The following is a 6,114-nucleotide window of genomic DNA, read 5'->3' on the forward strand; positions in this document are numbered from 1 at the left end:
AGTGCACATATATATGTTTGTGCATGCACAGATACACATAAAATAGAAACATCCTAAAACATAATAATCAAAGGGATTAAAATGTAAAAGCTCTGAACACTCTGCTGCTCTTAAAGAGGATAATTACTACAGGAAGCTTGAAGGGAAGGAGACCCGTGACAGCAGCCCCATGTTATCAAGAAACTTAAGGTATGTGAAGATTTTCGACTTAAGGGCTGGAGAGATGGCCCAGAAGTTAAGGGAGCTAGCAGATTTTTCTGAAGGACCAGAGTTTGATTCCCAGAACCCATGTGGCAGCTCACAACCATCCATAATTCCAGTTCCAGAAGATCTCATACCATCTTCTGACCCGCCTGGTGAGGGACACGGGCATACATGCAGACAAAACACTCATACACCTAAGAATAAATAAAAAGATACTTTTGACTTAAAAAATCTTTTTGTTAATGAACAGAAACCATACGTTGACACAGTAGGCCCGTACCTTGTGTGTGTCCCGGGTCTCAATGTGCTGAACCATGGTTAATTGATGAACCATGAGCTTTGTCACCCACCCTCATCCCTAGACCATTATTTAATGGAAAGCTAGTTTTTTACAATTGGGGCTTATTTTCTAGGAAACAGCATGTTCCAATTAAGAAGTAGTAACTATAGGGCCTGAATAATTTATACAGTTGACAAAATGATTAATTGTGTGAATATTAGACCTCTGATACCCTGTTGGTAGAAAACAGTGTTTCTGATGTAGATCATTATTGACTTAAATTTAAAAATATATATATAGTGCTTTGGAGTGGGGGGAAATACAGTGCTTTAATTTTGACATAATAGTTTCGTACAATACAATGTACGCAAGGTTTTCTCCCGCTACCCTTGACTGGCTAGAACTGGGTAATCATATAATAAATATTGTCACAGTTTTAGGAAATGAAATGATAATGAGCTTTGTAACTAATGTCTCTTCGGGTGCAGGAAGGCCTGCGAGGCGGGGGCTACCTGCCGTGTGCTGGAGTTCAGTGGCTCCATCATCTCAGGCGGGTTGTTTTTGTTAGAGCTAACTTTCTTTTTCTTGAAATTCTTTTGAGCGCTGACTTTTTGAAGATGTATCTTGGTTTTAATTCTGTGTATCTGCGTGTGGGTGTCCACAGAGGCCAGGAGAGGGCACCAGATCCCCTGCTGGAATTAACAGGCAGTTGTAAGCAGCCTGTGGTGGGTACCGGGAAGCAAGCTCTGGACCACACCCTTAGCGCTTAGCCTCGCAGCCACCTCTAGCCGTTGTGTCCTGACTCAGGGGGAGAGTTAAGGACTTCATGCCGTGTGCTCACTCCTAGCATTAGGTGGTGACTCTGACTGAATGGAACAAGATGGCTGGTGCTCTCAGGAGTTAACACCTCAGTGTGGTAGTATTGATTTGGTTATTGTTAAAAATGGGTTATATAGTTGGATAAGCCATTTCTTGCTGATGGCTTTAGTGGTTAGCTTTCTTTGTGTAGAAGTGACCTCTAGGGACATGTGACCTCTAGGGACAATGTGATTTATTTCACTTTATTTCTAAGGCGCTGCTTTAAAAAACAATACAGTTGAATTTCAAGTGCATTACACTTACCAAGCATCATAGTAAGAATCTGTAAATATAAGAAAAACAGCGGATGCACACCTTTAATCTTAGCACCCAGAAAGCAGAGGCAGGTGGATCTCTGAGTTGGAGGCCAGCCTGGTCTACAGAGTGAGTTCCAGCACAGCCAGGCTCCACAGAGATACTCTGTCTCACAAAACAAAAACAAGAACAGAAAAGAAAAACCACAGGAGGTGGAGACAGGAGGCTCTCTAGGAATTTCAGGATACATATTGAGACCCTAACTTTACAAAAAAGAAAAGAAAGAAAGAAAGAAAGAGAGAGAAAGAAAGAGAAAGGAAGGAAGAAAAGAAAAAGAAAAGTCTTACCTTTGTTTCAGCCATGAGTCATGGCTAAGCTTCAGCAATCACAGCTGATGAATATCTTCACACATTTGAATTAATTTTCTTACTAGTTAACACATTCGTCTGTACAAAATACTGTCAAAATTATAAGACATATAGAGATACATTTGGTGATGTAAAGGATGAATTTTGAGTATAGCCAGAAAATTTGTCTCATTTTACACAAAGATGTCTGTTACACAGCTTGACAGAGCTTTCTTAGGAAACGTGATTAAAGAAAAAAAAAAAAAAACAAAAACAAAACCTCCCAACTTCAAAAATGTATCAGGTGAAGAAGTATGGGCAGAATTGTGTCTTTTCTGGTCTGATCCTCTTTCCTCACTGAAAGGCCTCCTCTCCTACACACTACAAACCTAGCTCACTGTTTATACCTGGGCTCGCTCAACAAAGCCAAGTTCCTGATGAAGTTGTAAATCATCAGTTTCTAGGCTGGGATATGACCCAGCTGTGAACACTTCCTGCTCTAGAGAAGCCAGCTTCTGTTCCCATGGCAACCCACAAGCATGTGTAACTCCAGGCGTGGGGGATCTGATACCTTCTTTTGAGGGCACTGCATGTGTATATGTGTGTGAACTCTGAGCTACCACATGGAAGCTGAGATTTGAACCTGTGTCTTCTAGAAGAGAAGCCAGTGCTCTTAACCCCTGAGCCATCTTTCCATTGATGTCTGCAAAATTTGAAACACGGAGCATGTGCACGCACAAATTAGTTATTTTCTGAGAAGTTTCCTTGCTTGTTCAGTAGAGGGTTTCTGAACCCTGTGCTTCAGATATTACAGGATACACAAATACTGAAGCAACTTAGATAATTGAAGAAAATACATCTGTCTTCAAATAGAGTGCTTAGAGTTAGATTTGTGATCAGTGTCTTCTGGCTAGAACAGTGCTGCTCTGTGGTTCTTGCTACCCAAATTAGAAGGTCACGTACAGGCATCCAGGTTTTCCTGCACTGGTGATTTATTCTGTGTAAGTACGCAGAACATAATGACAGCCAGGTTTTGAGTTTTGCTTTTTGTTGATGTTTGGTTTTTGGGGGTGGGGAGATTGGTTTGATTTCAGTTGGTTTGTTTTTCAGACACCCAGTTCTGCCTAGTGATAGAAAAACCTCTTAGTGATATTGGTCACCATGCAATCTGATAATTTACCATCATAAAAATACCCTGCCCCCCCATATCAAACAACTTCATCTAATAGCCTTTCAACCTTATTTGTCTTGAGTAAATTAGCATGCCAGCATTTCTCTCACACTCAGGCTGATAGGACATGAAGCAGATACGCGAGCAGATCTTTAAAGGGGGGTTTTAAGTGTGTAGAGCTTCGTTTCTGTAATGTAGAGAGGTTTTGTGTGCATGTACAGTTGTGCTGTTTTATGCTTTCCTAATTTAAAAAGTTGAAAATCAACCAGACCCACAGAGCTCATTTGTAAATAATAGTCTGGAAAGTCAATATGAGATGGTTAGATTCTTAGGGAAGCCCATGAAGGCTTAAAACTCTTTTAAATGACACATTAGTGTAAGAGAGAAAGCGGCGGCCTTCCGTGCTCCTGGTGTGCTGATGAAGTTGACTGGCATGGGCGGTTCCTACTTGCCCTCTTAGCTTCTGCTGTAGAGGGAAGTTTGTCTTCTCTCCTCCAGGATGCTCCAACTATCCAGCTTTCCTCTGATCAGAAGTTATTTTGTGAGCTATGGATGTGGCTCAGATAGTGAATTGCTTGCCTGGCATGCATGAAATCTGGATTCCATCCCCAGGACCATGAAAAAAATGGGCCACGGTGGTTGGTAGCCACCTGTAATCCCAACACTTGGCAGATGGAAGCCAGAGAATCAGAAACTCAGCACCATCCTCAGCTGTGGAACAAGTTTGAGGCTAGCCTGGGGTACATAAGACTAACTCAGAAAGTGGGGCGAGGGAGAAAGAAAGAAAAGCAATGACTTTGTCCTGTGGTGTTGGGTGTCTAGGTTTTAAGAGAAGAGCATTTTCTGCCGGGATACAAATGAAGATAGTCGTGACATTATGTTACCTTTTTCAAAGAGTCTTTGGAATCTTTAACACCTAACATTTCCGACAATGTGGCTGCATCCCAGGTCCCACAGGAAGCAGTACTTTTTGCAGACCAGCTGCCCTGTCTTTGGACCACTTCCTTCAGACTGTCTGGACTTTTCGTAGCTTCCCTGTGCTCTGAGGTTCCCTACTCATCCCCAGATTTCAGTAACTTTCTCTCGCTCTCTCTCCTCTTACTCAGGAGAGCAGTATAAGATTGCATCTGCATTTACCGATTCTTGGTGGTTCTGACATAGGACTTTGGAGGTACTGGAGCCCAGAGGCCAGGAAGAGCCCTCTCGACTCCCAAATCAGATGGTCAAAGAGAGATGGAAGAAGGAAGTTATGTATAAGGCAGAACCTCAACACATCGGACACTTGCCTGTGTGCCATTCAAAACTCAATACAAACCACGGGTGGGAAACCTGGCCTGTGTCCAGTTTTACCAGTAACACATTACGTGCAGTTATATCAAACAGTTCTGCAAGTACCTGTACCTTTCTTGTTCTGTGGACATGTACGTGGTATTGCTTGTTAGTTAAAATGTTATCTTTTATTAAAAAAAAAAAGAGTCCTGCTTCTTATCATGATGTCTGTGACTTGAGCAGTTGTTTCATATTAAAACTGTCTCTTTCCCATGTACTGTTGTCATACGCCTCTTCTGGGGATATCAGTTAAGTGCTTTTATACAACCCCAAGTGTGTTCCACATTGGTGACATGTATTTTGGCAGTAGGTTGTCCTTTTGTTCTTAGTGTGTGTCTTAAGTCATACATGCACCAGTGCTGTGGTCTGTGGCAAAATTACTGTAATTCAAATTGGAAAATAAAAAGTTTCCAGACTTTGTCCAACCTTTATTCCCATGACAAAGGAAATGACTGTGTAATTCTGATGATTTTGTCTGCTGGTACGTTTTAAGGTATTCTAGGAGGTAACGGAAACATCCGTATTTATGGGTTAGTTTGTAATGGCTCTGATGTCTTTGGGGATTAAAATTTGGTGTTAGCTCATGGCGTTCATAATACATAAATACATCTAAGAGTAGTGTAATTAGTGAATCTCAGTGTTTAGTACCTGAACCGGGAGGCTCTGGAGTTGGAGACCATCCTGGGCTGCTTAGCAAGACTGTCTCAAGAAGAAAAGAGCCTATCTACCTGCAGATATGATTTCTAAGGAATTCCCTCAGCTGACACACACAGATGACTCCTAACTGGAAGCAATATTCATTGTACTATAAGCAAAAGAATGGTTCTTTATTAATAAAGAACTTATTGAGAAAAGACAATGATTAATAAAATGATTCTCGCTTATTTAGAATTTGTGACCATGCACACACATAGGATGTCCTATTCGTTTGTGCTGTATGATGACTGGTGTGGTGTTGAAATGCATGATCGTGATTTTAAAAATATTTAACCAGCGAAGCACATTTTCATCTTTTATTTTTGAGGTATTTATTTAAGAACACTAGTTTAAAAACATTCTTTGATGGAATTGGAGGAATGATCCAGCCCTTAAGAGGGCTTGCTGCTCTTCCAGAAAATCAAGTTCAGTTCCCAGCACCCACATTGGGTGTCTCCCAACTGTTACTCCTGTTCAAGGGGAGCCAAAACTCTTCTGCCCTCTAAGGACATCTGCGTGTGTGCGTGCATGTATGCGAGTGCGTACACACACACACACACACCATTAATAAGGAATAAATATTTTTAAAGTCTTTATCATTAAAATTAGTACCCAAAGAAATTGTAACCAATGACATTTGGTCACTGCAAATTTGCATATTTGAAATTATATTAAGCATATACAAATGTAAAGTATAAACAAATGCTGGTGCATGCTTAAGTTGCTTTATCTTTCTAAAACATTCTAGTTTAGACTTCACCAGTCAGAACTGCTCTGGCTTAGAAAGACTATTCTACACTACTGAACACATTTCTGGGTGAATGTGAACCTAGGTTATGTTCATGTATCAGAGACTGCATCAGACCTTCATATGCTGGTTGTGCTATGTCCTGTATTTTTTTTATTGCTGAGTAGCTTGACAGGATGGAATAGCAATACCTCTCATTCAGTCTTTTTTTTTTTTTTTTTTTTTT

Source organism: Mus caroli, chromosome 9 (assembly GCF_900094665.2).
Source record: "Mus caroli chromosome 9, CAROLI_EIJ_v1.1, whole genome shotgun sequence".
NCBI classification, from domain to species: Eukaryota; Metazoa; Chordata; class Mammalia; order Rodentia; family Muridae; genus Mus; species Mus caroli.